The 23079-nt window shown below is 42.1% G+C and overlaps 1 protein-coding gene across 16 annotated transcripts in view; it reads left to right on the forward strand.

The window, feature by feature from the left end:
- The window catches only part of RNF144B (ring finger protein 144B), a 203681-nt gene that overhangs the window by 92777 nt on the left and 87825 nt on the right, over positions 1–23079 (forward strand). Inside the window, exon 1 of one of the 16 annotated variants that reach the window (XM_002720859.5) lies at positions 13213–13749. The exons of the other annotated variants lie outside the window; for them this stretch is intronic. The gene's annotated coding sequence lies outside the window, so the exon portion shown is untranslated. Of the gene's footprint in view, positions 1–13212; positions 13750–23079 lie in introns of those variants that run through there. 16 annotated transcript variants of the gene reach the window in all.

The following is a 23079-nucleotide window of genomic DNA, read 5'->3' on the forward strand; positions in this document are numbered from 1 at the left end:
TGCTTGGGCCTCTGCACCTGCATGCAAGAGTTAGAAGAAGCTCAGATCAGCCCAGCTCCAGACATTGGGGTCATTTGGGGAGTGAACCAGTGGATGGGAGACCTCTTTGTCTCTCTGCCTCTCTGTAACTCTGCCTTTCAAATAAATGTATAAATCTTTAAAAAAATAAAGCATAAGAAAGGAAGGAGAAAGGAGGATTGGGAGTGTGGGTGGGAGGGAGGGTGGTTTGGGAAGTATCACTATGCTCCTAAATCTGTATGTATAAAATACATGAAATTTGATTCACCTTATATAAATAAAAATTATTAAAAAAAAAACACTCTCCAAGATAAACCTTTGGTTAAACAGAAAAATCAAAGATAAATGATAGATTCTTTGGAGAGCAGTAAGAAAATATACTTCATACACAAATCTCTGAGGCATAACATGTATCCAAAACTGTAGTCAGAGAAAAACTTATGACATAGATATCTCTTTTTTTTTTTTTGACAGGCAGAGTGGACAGTGAGAGAGAGAGACAGAGAGAAAGGTCTTCCTTTTTGCCATTGGTTCACCCTCCTGTGCGCTGTGGCTGGCGCACCACGCTGATCCCAAGACAGTGAGAGAGAGAGACAGAGAGAAAGGTCTTCCTTTTTGCCGTTGGTTCACCCCCCAATGGCCGCTGTGGCTGGCACACCGTGCTTATCCGAAGCCAGAAGCCAGGTGCTTATCCTGGTCTCCCACGCGGGTGCAGGGCCCAAGGACTTGGGCCATCCTCCACTGCACTCCTGGGCCACAGCAGAGAGCTGGCCTAGAAGAGGAGCGACCGGGACAGAATCCGGCACCCAGACCGGGACTAGAACCCGGTGTGCCGGTGCTGCAGGCAGAGGATTAGCCTAGTGAGCTGCGGCCACATAGATATCTCTATTCTTCCTGAAGAAAAGACCAAGAAAATGCCCACTGCCCTCAAATAAAAGACAGACAAAGAACAAAGCCAGCATCCCCACCCACAAACTGATGAAGTTAGAAGTTGGAATTAATACAATAGAAAAAAGTGTCAACAGGCAAAATAAAACAAAATACTGGAAAAAGAGAATAAAATTATACAATATTAGGAATGAGAAAACAGACAACCACAGATGAAGGGAAGATGAAAAGAATTACACATGAAAGCAGATGTAAAATTTCGTGAAAATGAATTTTGAAACTTAGAGGAAATAGATAATTAATAAGCAAAAAAAAATGACTCAGGAAATGACTCAGGAAATTCAAAGAGAAATTATAGAAATCCAATTGGTGACTCTTGTTTTCTTTCTTTTTTTTTTTTTTAAAGATTTATTTATTTATGTTGAAAGTTGGAGTGATTGAGACAGTGTGTGTGTGTGGAGGGGTGGGAGGAGAGACAGGGAGAGAGAGAATTTTCCATCTGCTGGTTCACTCTGTAGATTGCTGCAATGGTCAGAGCTGGACCAGGCTGAATCAAGGAGGCAGAGCTTCATCTGGGTCCCTCATGTGGGTGGCAGGAGCCCGAATACTCGGGTCATCTTTCACTGCTTTTTCCAGGTCATTAGCAGGGAGCTGGATGGGAAGTGGAGCAGCTGGAATGTGAACCAATGTCCGTACGGGATGCTGGCATGGCAGGCATCAGCTGTACCTGCTACACCACAAAGCTGGCTTGCTGCCTCTTTTATTCCATTTGATGTTTACCCTGGGTTTTTTGTTTTGCTTCATTTATTTGTTTACTTTTTTATATTTTTTTTTTTAAGATTTAATTATTTGTAAGTCAGAGTTACTCAGAGAGAGAAGAAGCAGACAGAGAGAGGTCTTCCATCCGCTGATGCACTCCCCAGATAGCCACAATAGCTAGAACTGGGCCAATCCAAGCCAGGAGCCAGGAGCTTCCTCCGGGTCTCCCACACGAGTGCAGGGGCTATAGGACTTGGACCATCTTCCACTGCTTTCCTAGGCCATAGCAGAAAGCTGGATCAGAAGTGGAGCAGCCAGGACTCGATCCACTGCCCATATGGGATGACGGCACTGCAGGTGGCGTCTTTACCCATTATGCCACAGTGCTGGCCCCTTGTTTATTTGCTTTTAAGGAAGCAGTATTATTTAGCAATGCCTTAACATGAGACAAGGTGGCAGTCTTCTAGTTTGTATGCCAGATTTTACTGTGGTATTGTCTAATGGTGTGTAAAATGGTATATTGTGAAGAGTGTATTTTACCTGTGTTAAATCTGAAAAATGATGAGTATCACCCTGCTTTTGCCCCAGTTCTCTCCAAATGCAAGTAACTTACGTCTTCCTTTAAAGAACAGCATGCAACACACTTACTGATAAAATGGAGTATGTTCCTACCTTCTTGGCTAAGGCTAACTCCTCCCAGTCTAGATGATGGTGGGAGAAGTACTTGATGTTGCTCTCCTGTTAGCCACCTGGTGTGTCGGTCAGTTATGCCTTAACCCCCACCTCTGAGACCTGCAAAAAGCTGGCAATTAATTGCGTGGTTGATTGTTGTTGAGGCCAGGTGAATGGGAAATCTGATTGCTATCAGTACAGGGTTTTGTTTGTTTGTTTGTTTGTTTTTTTGGTATAGTGTTCGTCTATACTTATTTATATTTCATTTAATTTGTATTGTTTAAGAACTTTAAATTTTAGTTTGTAATCATTCTTTTGGGCAGAAAATGAGCTAAAAGAGAGAAAGGGTAATGAAAAATTAAGCACTAAATTTCTTTTTCTCAAGGAAGTTGATGATGAGTGTGTAATGTACAGATCTACTAAAATATCATCAGTATCTGCTTCAAAGGTTTGTCATTATTTAAGAATACTTTGCCCAAAGACGATGATTTAACACATTCAGCTGCAGCAGGTGTCATTACATTTTGTTCTGTGAATGTGAGTATTCATTTAGATCAAATGAATCTTCTAAATCTCATTAACCCGTTTTCCATTTTGTTTCCTTATGAATATAAGGAAAGTGAAACAATAGTTGTTAATGTGGTGGATTCCTTTAGTATAAAAGGAATTTGTATGCGGTTAAATTTTTCTAGTATTATGTCAATAGTACCAGATTCTTCAAACAGAAATTCATTTAAATCTATTGCCTGATTGTTTTATTTTCATCTAATTTATGGAATAAAAGTAAAGCTTTAAGGAAAATTGCTCTACCAAAGTTTAAATATTTAATATTCCAGAGATTCTATTATTAATTTGGCTAAAATTTATCATAAAAAATAAAATTGATGTTTTCATTGTGATAAAAGAGATATAACAGAAATTGTGATAAAATTTCCATAGCAAAAGATCTCACCATTTTAAGTGTATAATTTGATGGCTTTTAGTAGATATATAGGTTTGTATAACTATCACTAGCATCCCATTTGAGAGTACTTCTATCAGCCAGAAAAATTCTGATGTCCATTGGCAGCCAATCCTCATTTTCACATCCAGCCCTAGGCAACCACTGCAAATGATTTATTTCTCAGTGAAAATGCAAGCAAAGGTTTTGGTGGACAAGATGTCAGAATATAATCATATATATTGCATATATATTATGTATGTTAGTATTGTATTGGTACTTCAACACTTGAAGACATATATATGTGTGTGTGTGTGTGTGTATACAGAAAGAATATCCATGAAGTAGAAATTTGCACATGTAATTTATTTCTTTTAAACAAATTGTGATAGAAATAGTCAATGTTTACAAATATTTTTCTATACACTCCAAGTAGTTGAACTACAATATTTTTGCAATGAAGTTGATATTGAATCTGAAAATCCTCTAACATGTAGAATGTGTTTTTTCTCTTTGCGGACTATTTTTTTTTCTTTATTTATTTGACAGGTAGAGTTATAGACAGTGAGAGAGAGAAAGAGACAGAGAGAAAGATCTTCCTTCCATTGGTTCACTCCCCAAATGGCCGCCACGGCCAGCACTGTGCCAATCCGAAGCCAGGAGCCAGGTGCCTCCTCCTGGTCTCCCATGCAGGTGCAGGGACCCAAGCACTTGGGCCATCCTCCACTGCCCTCCCAGGCCACAGCAGAGAGCTGGACTGGAAGAGGAGCAACTGGGACTAGAACCAGCACCCATATGGGATGCCGGCGCAGCAGGCGGAGGATTAACCAAGTAAGCCATGGCGCTGGCCCCCATCTCTTTGCAGACTATTAACCAATCAGATTTGAGAAATGTTTTGGATCTTTGAACTACTTTGTAAATCAGTGCTCATTGATAGTACTGATTTTTTTTTTTTTGCTTTTGAAAAGGAATCCTCTAAATTTTGATTGTATTTTGTTTGAAATAAATTGGAAATTTGTAATCAAGGTAAGCAGGCAGAATAGAATACTCAGCTTTTGAAGAATTATATTTTATAGTCATGGAAAGCAAAGTTAGCAAACAAAGCTCTAGAACTTATTCTTGCAAATATAAGATAGGACTTTAAATGATAAGCACTTAATAAGCAGGATTTAATGTTAAAATTTTATAGTTGTATTTGGAATATCTATCTGGACTTGTGGAAAGAATCTTTTGATGGACCTACTATTTTAAATAGGATATAGCTATCTCTCTTTTAAGATTTATTTATTAATTTGAAAATCAGTTACAGAGAAAGAGAGAAAGAGACAGAGAAAGATCTTCCATCCACTGGTTCTCTCCCCGAAGGACCGGACCATAACAACCAGGACTGGGCCAGGCTGAAGCCAGGACCAGGAACTTCATTCAGGTCTCCCACATAGGTGCTGGGGCTAAGCTCTTGGGGCATTTTCCTGCTTTCCTAAGGGCATTAGCAGGGAGTTAGATCAGAAGTGGAGCAGCTAGGACTTGAATTTGCACCCATATGGGATGCCAGATCGCACGAGGCAGCTTAAGCTGCTGTGCCACAATGCCAGCCCTTGCTATCTTCTTCTTCTTTTTTTTTTTAAACCAGACTTCTATAAGCAAAATATGCTATGTTTTGAAATACTTTGGCTTAAGTATTTATATAGCTCAATATAGAAATAGGAAAATTAGGAATAAACTACATTTAGCCTAGCACTTATGTCGCTGGGTAGGATGTCTGAATCTCACATCAGAGTTTCCAGGTTCAATCCTCAGCTCTAGGTCCTGATTCCCGCTTCCCACTAATGCAGAACCTGGAAGGCAGAGTGATGGCTCACATAACTGGATTCCTGCTCAGGATTGTGTTCCTGGTTCCCAGCTTCAGCTGGAGTTCAGTCCTGGCCATACCAGAAATTTTGGAGTGAGCCAGTGAAGGAGAGCTCTGTCTGTCTATCTGTTTCTCTCTGTCTCTTTGCCTCTCCAATGAATAAAATTAAAAAAATTAAAAGATCAATATCATATAATCATATCAATAGTTACTGAAAAATCATTTGATAAAGCTCAGTATTATTCCTGATAAAACTCTTAAGGAGTAGCAGAAAGAAATCCTTTAAATGTAATAAAGACCATTTGTTAAAAAATAAAAAAAGCCCTTCATTATAAATGATGAGATAATATAATCAGTTAAATAAAAAATCTAGACCAGAATGCCCATGATCAGAAATTTTGTTCATTTTAATTTATTATCCTTTGTTATTGTTATTTTTCTAGCAGATGCAATAAGACAAGAAGTTATGTTGTTGCTATAGTTTTTAGAAGAAATAAAAACATCTTTTCTTGGTTGCTGATATGATTATAAACATGAGGCTGAGTCTAAATAAAACCGCTCTAGTAAATAAAATATTTGGAGGGGATGTCTGGATGCAAAATAAATGTAAAAATTGAAATCTTTTCTCTATCTTTCCAATAAACACTAAGAAATAGGTGATAATGTTCCCTTAAATAATATAATATTCATATGTATAAAAGTATATGCAATATATAAATTTCTTATAGTTCAGAGCTATAGTAGCTATAGTAGCTACTTGGGTTTTCAAAAATTATATTAAATAATCATAAAACTTTATATTAATAAAATATAATATGCTGTAATGACAGTATAATAGAGATAGTATTGGCCTAACAATAAACAAATAAATGTTGGAACAGAATAGATTAAAAGATAAATATTTCAGAATGATTACTTCAGAATAGAGATAACTTAATTTTTGATATCTGTTGCAGTCCAATTCAGTGGAAAAATCATGGATTGGTTAATAAATTATTCTAGCATAAGTGGTTCCCTGTTTATAATGCAACTGATTCAAAACTCAAGATAATTCCTTGATGGACTACTAACAAAATTAAAAACAAAACATTGGACTTTTCAGAAGAAAATCTAGGAAAACATACATATAAAATATAAAGGCTGGGAAAGCTTTCTTAATACCAGAAACCTCAGACAGCCAACTCTCATGAGAAAATTCTGAGGAGGGTGTGGGGGACTTGAAGTCACTGGTGGTAAGGGTAGGAGGTGCTAGACCTTGCCAGTGTAGGGGATTTTTTTCTCTTGTAGGGTACAGGATTGACTTTCTCCCCATGGAGGCACTTGCGTTCCTCCATCCTGCATGTCTCTCCTCTACTCTGTAATCTTCATCCAGTCCTGGCTTCTATATTTTTGGTTCTTCAATATTTTGAAGATGTAGTATCTGTTAGCTCCATCTGGCTCCTGGTTTTACTGGAGGACTTGGTGATTAAATGTTGTGCAGGAAGAGGGAGGAGATAGTGGAGAAGGACAAGGTAGGAAAAGAAGGGTATCATCCAGTTACATGGTAGGGAAAACCCAAGTTTTTAGGATACCTTTAAAAAAAAGTCCCATTGGGAAATTAACATCTATACTATATCTGTCTCTGAAAGGTGGAGTCTTTTTTTTTTTTTTTTAATTTTTTTTTTTTTTTTGACAGGCAGAGTGGACAGTGAGAGAGAGACAGAGAGAAAGGTCTTCCTTTTGCCGTTGGTTCACCCTCCAATGGCCGCCGCGGCCGGCGCGCTGCGGCCGGCGCACCACGCTGATCCGATGGCAGGAGCCAGGAGCCAGGTGCTTCTCCTGGTCTCCCATGGGGTGCAGGGCCCAAGCACTTGGGCCATCCTCCACTGCACTCCCTGGCCACAGCAGAGAGCTGGCCTGGAAGAGGGGCAACCGGGACAGAATCCGATGCCCCGACCGGGACTAGAACCCGGTGTGCCGGCGCCGCAAGGCGGAGGATTAGCCTAGTGAGCCGCGGCGCCGGCCCTGGAAGGTGGAGTCTTAATTGCAATAATAAAATTCCATATCCATCAAGCCAAGAAATGTTTTGCCTTTCAGTGGAATCCTTGGCATCTATGTTGGATATGGATGCACAGGACTGAGTGTTGGATTTCCTGTAAACCAGTTTGGGTGTTGGTTGGTATGATGACTCTGGGAACACTGGGGATTTTTTTATTCATTGATTGTCTCATGCAGGAATTTGGAGATAAAACATTAGAAGGATTAATAGAAACCTTGCAAACACAAGGATTCTCAAGAGTATTTCATCTGGCTCTCTGGTGCAGAATCTTAATTCAGGGCTAATGCAGAGTCATTTTTTCTGGAATGAGCTAGGTGCTGCTGACCTCCATTTTCTCACTGACCCTACATCCCGGCTTCCTGGAACTGTCTTATGGGATGATAGAGCCTCAGGCACCTGAATCCCCAGGAGACCTGCTCTCTAATCCAGCCCTCCCTCCCAACTCAGGTGGGCTTTTCTGTGGCATAACGACAATGGCAATTAGCTCTTTAGGTCAAGGGTTTCTTGTAGTTTCAACTTGCTCTGAGAAGTGTTGAGATGCCTCTTGTATGTATGAAAGAGAAACAGAACAACATGTCTCCAACTTTGTCAGATTTTGTTATCGGACATAACTGGAGGATGACTTCTGGGTCACATGTCGACTTTCCATGCAGTTTGTCTGTTCTTTGCCATGCCACCCAGAATGTATTTTTGACCTAAAATCTATCATATGGTTTTATAATATTCGTGTAAATCTTATTATTAGTCTTATTTTGAATTGTGTTATACTCTTAGTTTTATGCACAGTGCACTCAATAAATGTTGAAAGGATGAGTAAGATGAACCTCATTAGATGTCACAGAAAACACAAATGAAATTGTAGGTGTTTGGAAATGCGAAGTGACCAAACTGTCAGGGTAGAACACTGTGACCTTTGCCTTCTATCTTTTCTGGTGCAGCAAGAATTGTACTTTTTGCAGAAGCTGCTTTCTCAATACTTGTGTTCTTCTCTCTGGTTTATCAAAACTGAACAATCCATTTAAAAAGTGCATTTTTAAACCACAGGCTGCACTTAAAGTGTCATGTGTATGATATGTGTTACTAACTTACATGCTAAGGGGCCAGCACTGTAGCATAGTGGGTAAAGCCGCCACCTGCAGTGTTGGCATCCCATATGGACACCAGTTCAAGTCCCGGCTGCTCCACTTTTGATCCAGCTCTCTGCTATGGCCTGGGAAAGCAGTAGAAGATGACCCAAGTCCTTGGGTCCCTGCACCCATGTGGGAGACCCGGAAGAAGCTCTTGGCTCCTGGTTTTGGATTGGCGCAGCTCTGGCTGTTGCAGCCAACTGGGGAGTGAACTCTCTCTCTCTCTGTCTCTCCTCTCCTCTCTGTAACTCTGACTTTCAAATAAATAAATAAATCCTTAAAAAAAAAACTTACATGCTAAGGTTGAACAGAAGTGTAATTTCATGAATGAATTTTGGCCGGTGCCATGGCTCACTAGGCTAATCCTCTGCCTGTGGCGCCGGCACCCCGGGTTCTAGTACCAGTTGGGGCGCCGGATTCTGTCCCGGTTGCTCCTCTTCCAGTCCAGCTCTCTGCTGTGGCCTGGGAAGGCAGTGGAGGATGGCCCAAGTGCTTGGGCCCTGCACCCACATGGGAGACCAGGAGGAAGCACTTGGTTCCTGGCTTCAGATAGGCTCAGCACAGGCTGTAGCGGCCATTTTGGTGGTGAACCAACAGAAGGAAGACCTTTCTCTCTGTCTCTCTCTCTCTCACTGTCTAAACTCTGCTGGTCAAAAAAAAAAAAAAAAATGAATTTTGACTTTTCTTTTTATTAAAGACAATAATTTTCATTTAAAAAAAAAGATTTTATTTTGAGCGGTAGAGTTACAGACAGTGAGAGAAGGAGAGTCAGAAAGATCTTCCATCCACAGGTTCACTCCCCAAATGGCCACAATGGTCAGAGCTGGGCTGATCCTAAGCCAGTATCCAGGAGCTTCTGCTGGGTGTCCCACATGGGTGCAGGGGCCCAAGCACTTGAACCAACTTCCACTGCTTTCCCAGGCCATGGCAGAGTGCTTGCTCAGAAGAGGAGCAGCCAGGACATGACTTGGCGCCACAGGTGGATGTATAGCCCACCATGCCATAGTGCTGGCCTCAGCAATTCTTTCTTAGGTTTATTTTAGGGCTTCTCTTTTACTTACCCTTTAAATAGTGGTATTCCTTTGGATTCACTTTTCTGACCTTTCTCTTTCTTTTCTCTTCCTTTTCCTTTTGCCTCTTAGTTGAACATTGAGTTCCTACTGTGTGTCAGGCCAGGGCCACAGTGCACAGCTGAGTAGGTTGTACACTGCAAATTTCTGAGAGTGGCATTCACTTCCCCACTTTTAAGACTGGTACAGTGTAGATATTTCTGTCCAATAGGCACAACACTAGCTACTTTACAATCTTCTCATGTATGCTCACAACGACCTAAGAGATGAATATCATCATTCCCATTTTTTAAAAAAAAGATTTATTTAATTTATTTGAAAGAGTGATAAAGAGTGGGGGACAGAGAGAGAAAAAAATCTTTTTTTTTTTTTTTGACCGGCAGAGTTTAGACAGTGAGAGAGAGAGAGAGAGACAGAGAGAAAGGTCTTCCTTCCATTGGTTCACCCCTAAATGGCCATTACGGCCGGTGCGCTGCGCTGATCCAAAGCCAGGAGCCAGGTGCTTCCTCCTGGTCTTCCATGCAGGTGCAGGGCCCAAACACTTGGGCCATCCTCCACTGCCTTCCCAGGCCACAGCAGAGAGTTGGACTGGAAAAGGAGCAACCAGGACAGAACCCGGCGCCCCAACTGGGACTAGAACCTGGGGTACTGGCGCCGCAGGCAGAGGATTAGCCAAGTGAGCCATGGCACTGGCCAAAAAATCTTTCATTCGTTGGTTCACTTCCAAAATGGCTGCAATGGTTGGGACTGGGCAAGACAAAGCCAAGAGCCTGAACACCATCTGGTTCTCACGTGTGGGCAGCAGAGACCCAAGTACTTGGGCCTCTGTGGCCTTCCCAGTGCATTAGCAGGTAGCTGGCTCAGAAGTGGAGCAGTCAGGACTTGAACTGGAGCTCTGATATGGGACGCCAGTATTGCAAACAGTGGCTTAACTCCCTGCTCCACAATGCCAGCCCTCATGATTCCCATTTTATGGATGAGAAAGTTGAGTTTTAGTTAAGTACCTTGCTTGAGATTATACAGACATGAATGAGTGGTAGCGTTTGTCTGGGTCCAAAGCTCTGGGCTTCCCTCCACAGCACACTCTCCATTGCAGGTGATCCTGGCTTTCAGTAATTTCATCCATGACCACCCCCTAAATGATGGCCATTCCCAAATGGCCCTCATGTCAGATCTTTTCCTGTTGACTGCCTACTAGACCAGTTTTCCAGTATGCCCTAGAGATTCCTCTGTTTCTGCAGGATTTAAATGCAATCACCATCATTTTGCTTGCCTCTGTGTGTCCTTTTTTCTCACTCTTAGAGGTGCCAATGGCCTGGGCTCTTCTTTCTCTGTCATCCCTCACATCCAATTAGATACCAAGTCCCATAAATTCTGTTTCTGAAATCTCTTTTCATTTGTTCCCATTCCTTTAAAATATTTTATATTATTTACTTTTATTTATTTGAAAGGCAGAGAGAGAGAGAGAGAGAGAGAGATATCTTTCATCTGCTAGTTCACCCCCAAAAGGCTGGGCTGGCTGAAGCCAGCAGCCCAGAACACAATCCGTATCTGCAGAGTGGCAGGGCCCAGACTACTTGAGTCATTGCTGCTGCCTCCCTGGGTGCACATTAGCAGGAAGCTGGAGCTGGAACTTGAACCCAGGCACTCTGATATTGGGTGTGGGCATCCCACGTGGGCCGAATGCCTGCCGCTTTATTTGTCTTTAATGTTTTCATCCCTTTCTTCCCATGCGCATGTCACTACATTGGTTCAGACCTTCATTCTTTTATTGTGAACACATCAACCGCATCTACTCTGTCTGAATTATGAAAAGGCTCACCTGAACTCTAATGTTTGTTTTTGCAGTCATTGTTCTGCCTGTTCGCCCTTCTCTACCTTCTCCACTCATTTCCTGGAAAACTCAGATTTATATCGCCCTGTGGAGGAAGCCTGCTCTGAATCTGTTCATCAATTCCCTTCCTTTGGTTAAACTGTTTGTCTCTGTGCTCCCATGGCGCACCATGCTTCAGTCTACCCTATTGCTCATCACAGTACCCTGATAGCTGATACCCTTATCTCCCTCCTGCCCTGGACTGGAGGGTCCTTGAGCACAAGGACTGCATTTAAGCTACCTTCACCTTCGTGTTCCAGGGCAGCTTCTATGGAAGGAAACCAATCAGTGCTCAAGAGAATGAATATTCACTCACCCTAGGGACACTTAGGCAGATCGGAAAGATTGTTCCCATAATACTATAGCATTCCCCATGTTGATTTAGTCTTATTAAATTTTGCCTGCAGTTTTGATATGTTTGCATGGTTGGAGATACTCAATGATGCTATTTGATTATACAAAATATTCGGGACAACAGGTAGCCCTATTGTTGCTTAACTTGTGTTTTCATTCATATTGGCAGCAGCTTTTTCCCTGTCCTGCTGACAGAGATTATAGCATAATTGCATGGTAATTTAAAAAGTGGACTCTGTGTTGAACTTTGGTTTAAGGCTCTGAAGATTTACATGCCCTCTAATGAATAAACTGACCTCTTCCAAGGTGCTTTATTTATCTTTCCTGGTGCCTGTAGGTCAGCAGTGGCTAGTGTGCCAAGGAAGTTCTTTAAGGTAGGTCATCTCAGAACCTAGGGCACTGCTCCACTTGACGTTAGGTGTCTTGGGGCGGCGGCTTTCCTTGACATACACCTTTCTCAAGTTCCAGCTCTTTGTTCCAGCTCCTTCGCTCTCTGGTTTGGGCCAATCACTTAAGTCACCCTGGACATCAATTTCCTCATCTTTAAAATTAGGTGTTTGAACTTAAAAAGCTCAAAGGACTTTTCAGGCTCAAATATCCTTTGATTTTATTACCTTGGGTCCCTGTTGTGTGTTCTTGTTGCCTTCTCTCCCCTACCAGTGGGTTGGTCCTCCCGCCTGCGCTAGCATCACACACACAGTTCCACTCGGTTCTCCCGCCCTTCGCTTTGACCTAGAGGTTTGCCTCCACAGAAGCTGAGAACCAGTTTGCTTGTGTAGTTTGGAAGAGTGCCTGCTGCTACTACTTCACTGGCAGGCACGGATCTCCCCCACAAAGGACTTGTGAATCCTTTCTTTTATGGGAAGCATGATCCAGACAGTGGATGTAAAAGGAGAGTGAGTTGCAGGCAGAGCCTTCTGTCAGAGAAGGGACATTTGACGTGGCAGCGTTGAACGGATGTGGGCTGTGATTGTGACCTATGACGGGGTGGGTTGTGAGGAGTGAGTTAATACGTCATCTGTTAAAAATATCGCGCGGTATTAAGTGTTGGAGGTTTTGGAGTGAGGAAGGCATGTGGTAGTATCTCACAGCATCTGGCTTTCTCTTTCTTTAACTGCTGAGCAACCAGTTCAGTTACCGTGCGTTTCCCCACATAATGTGTTGACAAAGCACTCCAGTGGAAATCATTGTTTCATAAAAAACATGCCTGTGTCTTAGGAGGGAAACAAACACTCTCCCTGACTGGATGGGCTTGCTTTCTAATTTTATCACTAGACGCAAAAGGATGGATCAGGTACCATCTGTTTTTTGCGATGTGCTTGGGAAGTATTTCTATAATAAACAGTTTTCTGGCGAGGTGGTTAGGCGGGTCTGGAGTGTTACAGAAAGGAGACTTTGGGAGCTGGGAGAAGAAGGTGCCTGGGAAGATGTGTACAGAGAAGCGGCAGGCGCCGGGGACCAAGAGACTGGGTAGGACGGAAGGCACCAGGGCTGCTGCCCCGGGGACCCCGCTCCGGGCGCCCCGGGGAGGACTGGATCTCCCGTTGCTGGTGGCGGCTGGGCTCGGACAGGGTTAAGGCCATCACCTGCGGCTGAAGTGCGACCCAGATGGGAAGTAGGAAGTGCGGCGCCCGAGCTTCCTGTATAAATAAACGCGCGGCTCCCAGCTCCGGGCTCCCGGCGAGCTGCGCCCCACGCCCGCCCGCTGGCTGTGCCCGGTTCACGGGCACCGCAGCTGCCCGTCAAGCCGAGGGGGCGGAGAGGGACTCCTCCTCCTCCGACCCGTCGGTCTGGGAGTGGCAGCGCTGGTGCAGCCCCGGCCAAGTGCAGAGCTGTCAGCTCCGAGCCCGGAGCCCTGAAGAGACTGAGACAGACGGCCCCTCCTCCGCGGCGTGCGAGCGGCTGGGGCTGGCGGCGCGCACCGACCGGGCTGCTGAGAAGCCGCCGGGGACAACGCGGCCCTCCTGCCAGGTGGGCTGCTCCAGCGCTGTGCGCTGCAGGCTGCCAGACCGCGACAGGCAAAGGACCCGGGAGACTGGCCCGGCCACCGCCGAGGCTGAGGGCTCTCGCTCTGCCTCCACTGCTCAAGCCATGCAGAACTGAATCCATTCTGAATGCCTCCGACACCTGTTAACTTTTAAAAATAGATGCCTTTGGAAAGGTAAGAAGAAACTCGTTTTGTTTCTAACAAAGCAATAGCTACAGAAGGTATCATGAAATTGAAGATTGGACCAAACCTCCCTGTGTCTTAAGGGGAGACCAGAAGTTGGCATTGTCTAGGATGTCTACCTTCTGTTATTTGGAAATGCATAGCAATATGTTGACACACATGGCTATGAATAAGATGTTATGTTAACCGTGGGATCTAGGCCATACAGTACAGTGATTATTTTATCAGATAATTGCTGATAAAACAGAATGAAACTCTGATCCAGTTTTCAAGTTCAAGTTAAAGTGAAACTGACTGGTGTTTCAACAGGGAAAGGGGATCTTTTGCTTAGCCCTTCTAGGGTATCCCTTTTGCTTTTCTTACTGGTTTCAGAGATTCTATTGTCAGTCTACTCCTGGTGCGTACAGGAGGGTACCTCCAAAAGTTCATGGAATGGTATACTGTGGAAAATTACATGTGGATTTCAAAAACTTTTGCACCAAAATAAAATCTGTTAATTCCACTTTCCATGAGCTTTTTGAAGGACCCTGTACTTCTCACATGTAGATTTTTCAGAAATAAAGTCTGCACTTTGGGAAAATGTTCTCTTTCCTCATGTTTTTCCACTGCAGACTGTCAGTTTCTTATTTCTTATTTCTTTTCTTTTTTTTTTTTTTTTGTCACATGTATCCTACTCAGACAGTTGCTGGGGCTCCCAATAGAATTTGCAAGTGTTCTTCTGGTTTGATGTATCTGGGTGTTTATTGGAGCATTGAGCGGTATGAGATAAGGGAGAATATATCTAACCTTTCTGAAACAGCAAATCAGGGGTGTCCATGCCCAGAAGCAAAATAAGTGAACTTGGGGATGACTCAGTTTTTAGGGTGAGGCAAAAGGAGCCCAGCCAGTCTTAACTGAGTTCCTGACTAATTGAAGTATCTGCTGCTGCGGCTTTCGCCCAGATGAGGCTCCTGGCCTTCCGTCCCTCTCACATCTAATTCCTTTGCAGGTTCCTCTGCCTTCCAGCTCTCTCTCCTTCTCAACCTGAGTCCTTTTCATGGATAGCAGTCTCATAAGTCTCTAAAACTGTCTTGAGGGGAGTGGTGCAGAAAAAGCAAGAAATCCACAGCAGATCCCCAAAACCACTTGGAAATAATTCTCTTATGAAACCCAAGGCTGTGGTTGCACGTAATGCCTGCCCTGCCCTTGCACACCTTTGACTGGTATTTTATTCTTTGTAGTGAGCATAGACCTAGAAAAATGGGATGGAGATTTAAAGAAATCTCTATATCAAAAAGAGCTTCTGACTAATTGACTGTCTTGATGAGAAAAAAAAAAAGTAAAAATATACAGTGAATGTGAAAAAGATATCAAATGGTAGAATTGGGTTCTTTGGTTTTTGATTCAAATTGAACAAACAAAGCAAAGAAACTCAACCAAAAACTTCCCAAGCTAATCACCCTAGATAACTTGCTCCTACATTACTGTGCTGGAAGTAGGGTTTGAGTGTGGTCAAACACTGTCCATTTACCCAGGGTTTTACAAATATTTACAGTCACCCATGCCAAATATCTCTGTGCTGAGCCCTGAAGGACATTCTCAGCATTCAAAAGCCCCATTCTCATGAATGGTTTCCGTTCATTGGCAATTTAAAGGCATCTAGATCTCCAAACTAGGTCAGTTCAAGGCATGGCTTGTTAAAACAATCAGTTTTGGGGTCTCAGATCATGAACCAGGTTTTTGTAGCCAAAATCCACAGTGAAGAGAAAAGTGTGCTCTCTCTAGAAAGAAAAGAAAGCTATCTCTTCCACGATATAGATGCGTTTAATTTGAGAATATTTAAATTTTCCTTCTTGAAAAGTCTTTTCATTATTTTAGATATTTAGAAACATTCCTATGTGTGTCAGAATCATTTCTGTGTGTTGTTTCTGCTAATCCTGGCTTCTGTGTTTCCCGTGGCCTTGACCTAGGACATTACTTTCTTGTTGAGCCGGGTTGTTAGTGTTTGAAATTTCCAGTTTGAGGTAGAGGTCAGGAATCATGCTGAACCCAGATGTTGATAGAGGAACAAAGTCCGAACAGTTTTGGGACTAAACCTAACTTTGTGCAACTGATTATTTTGCATGTGTGAAAGGTGCCAAGCTGCTCCACAAGTTTGCTTTCCACTTTGGTCTTTGGGGAGTAAGTTTCTGTAGCCAAAGCTCCTAAGTAATCAGGCATCCCTCTCAGGGATGTCTGCCTCAGCTTATAGAAGCTCCTTCGAGACACCAGTTTATCAGCATTTTCCGGTTTTGAATCGTTGAAAGTGAATACAGGTGAGAACCTGGCCTTTAACATTTCTCACTTTCATGTGTAGTTAGAAAAGTTAGGAGTAGAGAGTAGTTAGAAAATACTATTGAGCATCTATTTGCTAGGCACTGTATTAAATCCTGGGGATATAAGATGTGTACGATGTGGTCTCTTTCCTGAAGGAATTTTCCTACTTGTAAGGTTGGAAGTGACTTTGGACTAAAGAGGTAATTTCCTAATTCATGTTGTTTTACCTGAGTATGACAACTACTTTGATGATTGTCATCTCAATCATGTGGGTTTTTTTTTTTTTTTTTTTTTGGTAATATTTGGTAATGTTTCTCTGATGTCACTTGACCGTTAAGTAACTGAAAAGTCATAACAGCACCCAAATTAATTTGTTTTAAATGTCTTAATTTATTTTTTCACCTTTGGGGGAAGTGAGACATCTGGGACTAATGTTTTATTTTTATTAACTTTGACATTTTCTATTTACTTGATTGGTGAGTACTTCTAAATCTGGTGCGTTGTACTGTAGTGGCTATTTCAAAATGGAAAACATTTGTTAAAGAGAGTAAATTTACTGATGCTTCTGAAATGCAGAATGAGAAACCTCTGTGATTGGATCCCTCTCTTGAAAGCACAGTGACCTAAGTGAAATACCGTTCTCTAATTCATAGCTGAGTTGATGCTTGTAGTATCCATTAAGAATGTGCTCTGAAAGAGATATTCCATTGGTTTCTAATTCCTCCAAGGTCATGTGTTGAGTCCAGGCCCTTAGTTAACTTGATCTTTAGCTTCCTGGGAAGAGATCAAGACAACTCATTTCTCTTTGCTATACTCATGGCTGAAGCCTTCAACGCACAAATTCTCCTGTATTGGATTCTGTGAAATCAGCTGTTGACTACCTCCTCAACTGGTTTGGCCTTTGTATGTAGCAACTGGATTTAGTCAGCTACATCCCTAGCACTTATTGTGGGATTTGGTTCTTTGTGGATTGACTTTGTTTCCTGCATTATGGATTCCTGTGATTAGAAAATGATTAAGAAAAGATGAACAAAAATACACACCTTGCCTGGCATGGGATTCAGAAGATTCCTCTTTCAAAATGGCTTTAAATTTGATTCTAATTTCAATCTCCATATAAGGCTTTTAGCTTTCATCAGGGGGATAATATTGACACCTGCTTTTATTCATTTGGAGAAAATAATTTTGATGTAGATATTCCTAAACAGTGCCTCTGGTTTCCTGGTCATGTCCTGACCCATGAAATCAGTCTGTCTCTTGTGCTATGGGCTTTCTGAAATGCCACTTCTCCGTGATCTGTTAATTGCATCATTGTCTGACCTGCGTTTTAGTGGTGTTCCTTCTTGCTTCTGGGCTTTGTTGTTATGCCAGGCAGGGGGAAGAAAATTATCCAGCAGGGCTGGATGAATAATTGCAGGTGGCAGGGGAACCACTGATTAAAAAAGGAGTGATCAGGGCACAGTGGGGGTATTGAGCAGGGAGCTACCATGATGAATGTAAAATTACTGTGCTAGAAGTACCATTGGCTGTTATTCTCATATTCACTCCTGCCTTCTTTGATATGTTTCTATTGTTAGGAAGGCTGGGAACAGATTTCCACCCTTAGGCCTCACCCCGTGGTGTAATGAGAGCATGGGAAGAAGGCAGGAAAGAACAGAAATGCACTTTTTAGAAAATGGACCAACATTTTGCAAATGCTGAAAGTTGACATCCCAGAAACCCTGTACTCCATAGCATTTAGATAGGTTATCACAAAGCACTATCTCTTCCAAGATGTATTTTGTTCGCAAAAATTACAAAAAAGTAGACCTCATTAAAATCGTTGTATTGGACTTTATTCACAACTTCGTTATAAACAGGAGAGAGGATGTTTAGAAAGCAGTGCTTGCTGATAGTGAAGGTGCTTTTCCTTCTTTATGGGATGTTTGTCTTATTCACTAACAAGTAGGTTAATAGGGATACAGAGTCATGGCTGGTTAATGTTTCAGTTAATGTTTCGGTTAGTGACGCACTGCATGTGTGGCAGTGGTCCCATTGATGATAATGGAGCTGAAAAATTCCTATTGTCTGGTGACACTGTTGCCGTCATATCACAGCATGAAGCATTACTCATGCTTTTGTTTGATGCTGATGTAAACATACCTACTGTGCTACTGGTCATATGAAAGTGTAGCGCATAACAATTACATCCAAGTACAACAGATGACTATGTTACTGGTTTATGTATTTACTGTACTTTTTCATCAATATTTTAGAATGACTACTTGTATAAAAAGTGACTGTAAAACAGTCTGTCGTGTGATATGGCAGAGCCTCATCTCTCTCAAGTTTGCTGAGTCTAATGGTGCAATCACATGGTGTAGCAGCCCTAGACCATCTAGGTTTGTAAAATGCACTCTGTGGGGTTCTTACAGCAAAATCCTCTAATATAGCAAAAGCCCCAGATGATACACTTCTCAGGTGTTCTTGTGCTTTAATCCACACATGATTGTCTTTGCTTATCAGTTCCACATTTAGAAGACGATGATCTCCAAGTTACAGAACTTTGATCTTCTTGCCATACTAGAAACTGTTGAGAGAAGATGTCAAAATGAAGGAAGTGGGGCTGGTACTGTGGTGTAGCAGGTTAAGCTGTTGCCTGCAGTACCAGTATCACATATGTGCGCTGGTTTGAGATCTGGTGCTGCACTTCTGATCCAGCTCCCTGCTGATGTGCCTGGGAAAGCAGTGGAGGATGGCTGAAGTGCTTGGGTCCCTGCACCGACATGGGGGACCTGGATGAAGCTCCTGGCTCCTGGGCTGGGCCAGGCCATTGCAGCCATTTGGGGAATGAACCAGTGGATGGAAGATTCTCTCTCTTTCTTCTTCCCTCTCTCTGTAATTCTGCCTTTCAAAGAAATAAAAAATAATAATAAAAAAATGAAGGAAATGTAGACTGAAGTACTCTTTGTTTCTGATATTCCCTGAATGAAGCTGTGGAGCAACAGATAGAACAGAAGTCCCTTTTTCTAAACCATGTGAGGCTCAGTGAGCAGCAGGCTATACACTGCCACCTCGCAGAGTGACAGTAGCAAGGAGCAGTGACTGCTTCCATCACATCTAAGTACCACGTATTTCCTGTGTTTGCTTGTGCTGGAAATTATTTTCTAATTGATTTTGCTTTTAAAACTATGACAAAGTGTGCTAATTGCAATACCATGAATATACTCCTCGTTTTTAAGCATAATTCTTTTAAGAAGTAATCAAATAGGGGCCGGCACTGTGGCATAGTGGGCTAAGCTTCCATCTGTTGGATCGGCATCCCATATGGGCACTGGTGCATGTCCTGGCTACTCCACTTCCAATCCAGCTCTCTGCTTATGGCCTGGGAAAACAGTGGAAGATGGCCTAAGTTCTTGAGCCCCTGCATTCACATGGGAGACCTGGAAAAGCTCCTGGCTCCTAGCTTCCTTGTGGCCATCTGGGTAGTAAAACAGTGGATGGAAAACCTTTCTCTGTCTCTCACTTTCTCTGTCTGTAACTCTACCTCTCAGATAAACAAAATCTTTTAATAAACTAATCAAATAAATACAAAATATACTTGAGTAATTGCAGTTGATTGACTACTATTTAACCTATGGTCCATTTAGGGTATGTATTTGGACTGTTTTTCTGAGCTTACCAATATGCACTGGTTGATTTTGTCCGTGAATGACCAGAGACCTTGTCCAAATTGCAGGGATTAGAACCACAAAACTGGATACTGTGGTGCAACCACAAGACCTTGTCTCACTTAACACTAACACTCATTCATTGCTCTTGCTGCTGTTCTTGCTACTGCTACAAGCCAGTGGTTCTAGTTAGCACTTTTCTAGGCTCACTCAGTGCCATTTGAGTCACCGTTAGTTTCTATAAAGAACACAAACCATCAGCTAACTAAAGCACTCTGTTGGGCAGATGGGCCAAGTTCAACAGCTTATGGCTTTTTCAGATTGTGGTGAATGGTGGAAGCCAACTGCCTGACATGTCATTCTTAGCTGGTCTGGGAGGGCTTCCCTAACAGGCAGAGGTAGGACCTTTGGATGGCTGCCCTGTTGTAGTGTGGGCTTCCTTAGAGAACCTGTCTTTGTTGTGCAGCACTTCAGCCTTACCCCTCACCTTCCACCCTTCCTGAAAACCCTTTCCTTTGCCAGCTCCCTCCTGTCGTCTTGCATTCATGTCCATTATTTCAGCTCTTCACAGCAATGGCTCAGTATCTTGCAAGGGTCTGTAGACATTTTAGTCACATCCGTTTGTCCTGTCTTCTTTTTCCCTTGTTCATGAATAACTGTTATTAGGATTTCATAGCACAAACAAGAAGTAAGGTCTCAGCACAGATCAACTAAATTTTTACTTACTTTAATGTATTCTGTTTTGTCAGTAATGTCCAGTTGATACATTCTGGTAGCTTTCTGTTTCTCTTAGTTTCTTTAGTTGTATACCTAATTATAACATTTTTGCAAAATGGTGTAATAATTCTCAAATAACTACTTGGGTATCACAGTAAAACATCACATTTTCCAATCATGTTATCTTTCTGTGCAAAGGAATAAATCATTGGACTTTGGATAGTCGAGTAGGCACTAACTACATCAGTTAAAAATACTTTTAAATATTGGCTCTCTCCCTTTCTGCGTTTTTGGAGCAGATTGCTTACTCAGACCACAGGCAGAAAATAAAAATTACTTATACATCCAGCTTCTCAAGTATTCCTTTCTTTGTCAATTCTGATGAAAATGCATTAAAGGAAAAGTGACTTTCCTATCAGATAGTACTTGCTTCTCATGTAACCAGCACTTTTAGAACAAGAAACACTCATGCGGCAGGTAGAACTCCTGGTTCTCCTCTCCTGGTAATTTGGTGCAATCCAATGGTTTAGAATGGCTTCCCGGTGATCTGATTGGGTTTATTATGGAAGTCTGAGACCTGCCACCAGCTTAGGAAGTTTAAGTGTGAAGACAGCTATCAGATTTCTCTATCCAACATGCCCCTTGCATTCCTGGCCAAACTTCTTTCCCTAAGGGGTTCTTGACACCCAATAGTAACTGTAAAAGGAATTAGAATTGTTGCCTTTTATAATCAAGTGATATGGTGGGTGATTCAAGTTACTTTCTTATCTTAGACAAAAATGTGAGGTATGAAGCAGAACAAGTCCAGCAAGCCAACAAAGAATGAGTTAGCTCTTGGTAGAAGGAAGACTTTGCTTGAAACTCCTGGGGATTGCCCATGTACTTGTGAGAGATAAGAGGGACAGGAGGAGGTAGCGAAGGGACTGTTCTCAGCCTTCTTATGACTACTTCTGAGCTTCCTGCCCTTTACCGGGTAGTTTGGTGGGGTTTGTTGGTGGTTTCATGCTGTGGGACAGAAGAATCTAAGACATAAAGGAAGAAATCCTCAGAAACTTTGGAGCCTTTCACCCACATCTCTAATGTGGGGAAACGGCACCTGAGGACTTCAGGATTCTCTTGTTCACTGCATGAAGAGCTCAATTTCCAGTGAATCAATAGTGAAAGGATTTCTTGTTTGATATTCTTTTTATGAAGTGTTTGCTGTGTGTCATTCATTTAAACAGTCATTGTTGATTTTTCCCCAAGTGAAAAACCAAAGATCTGGTTTCCAGCCTGTGCATGGACAAGTCTTTTTGCTTCTGTGTTGGGACTTAGTTGGATTCTGAGGGGGTTCCCAGGGATTGCTCCTGCATCTGCCACTCTTGAACCACCAATGGTCTACCTTAATCTCTTTTATAGTATGGCAATTTGCTTAAGATTGTTGTTTTTTTATAAAATTCCATTGCTTGAAAAATGTTCAAAAACCATCATATTAGGGAACTGGTGTTCTTGTACACAGAAAAATAAATCACTTCCTTTTGAAGAGTCATTTTGGATTCTTCACATCTCAAAGAGATAGAATATGTGACTTCTTTCCTCCATCTCCCTGAGCCACAAGTGCTGCCAATTGGAATGCTTGGAATTAAAAACAAAAAAAAGTTTTTATATCATCAAAATGTTTTTGTATATAAAACATATTTCTTTGTTTTATACTTATAATTTTGATTTCAAAACCTTATAGGCATGTAATTCATAAACTAATGGGTGTAAATACGTATCTGGTAAGTTTCAAGACTGATTGCTGCAGTTTCTAGTTCTGCCTTCACGAGAAGTCTATTTCTCTGAGATTCCTAGTATCTCTTTGATGTAATGGATTCATTTCCTTTGGCTGTACACCCAGTAGTGAGATTAGTGCATGAATCTTCTTAAGGAAGTCTTCTGTCCTTTCCTACTCAAGAAACATGTCTTCTTCTCCTTCTCCTTCTCCTTCTCCTTCTCCTTCTCCTTCTCCTTCTCCTTCTCCTTCTCCTTCTCCTTCTCCTTCTCCTTCTCCTCTCCTTCTCCTTCTCCTTCTCCTTCTCCTTCTCCTTCTCCTTCTCCTTCTCCTTCTCCTTCTCCTTCTCCTTCTCCTTCTCCTTCTCCTTCTCCTTCTCCTTCTCCTTCTCCTTCTCCTTCTCCTTCTCCTTCTCCTCCTCCTCCTCCTCCTCCTCCTCCTCCTCTTCCTCCTCCTCCTCCTTCTTCTTCTTCTTTTTTTCCACTTGGGATTTCTCTTTCAGTGTGAAAGAGAACTCAAAGTATGTTGTATATACAGTGCTGGGAAAATAGTAATGTGAAGATAGCAGTTGGGAATTAGGTGGGAGCAGTGTGCTATGCACTGGGGAGTCTTGGAGAAGTAAACTGGTGATAGCTGTCTAAGAAAAATCTGGGAGGGAGAAGAGGTAACATCATTCATTTTTGTTAGAATGGAGTGATAATTCTCAAGTAACTAGTTGAGGGTCATAGTAAAACATCATACTTTCCAATCACATTATTTTTCTGTGCAAGAGAATAACCTGATTTTTGGATAGTCAAATAGGCATAAACTAAGAGGTTTTCTTCTTCTTTTTTTAGTCTCAAAATCCTGAATCTTATGTGCAGGTTTATTTGAATTTAATTTGCTCTTGGTTGATAGCTTGCCAAA

The sequence above is a fragment of the Oryctolagus cuniculus genome, chromosome 5, assembly GCF_964237555.1.
Source record: "Oryctolagus cuniculus chromosome 5, mOryCun1.1, whole genome shotgun sequence".
NCBI lineage: Eukaryota > Metazoa > Chordata > Mammalia > Lagomorpha > Leporidae > Oryctolagus > Oryctolagus cuniculus.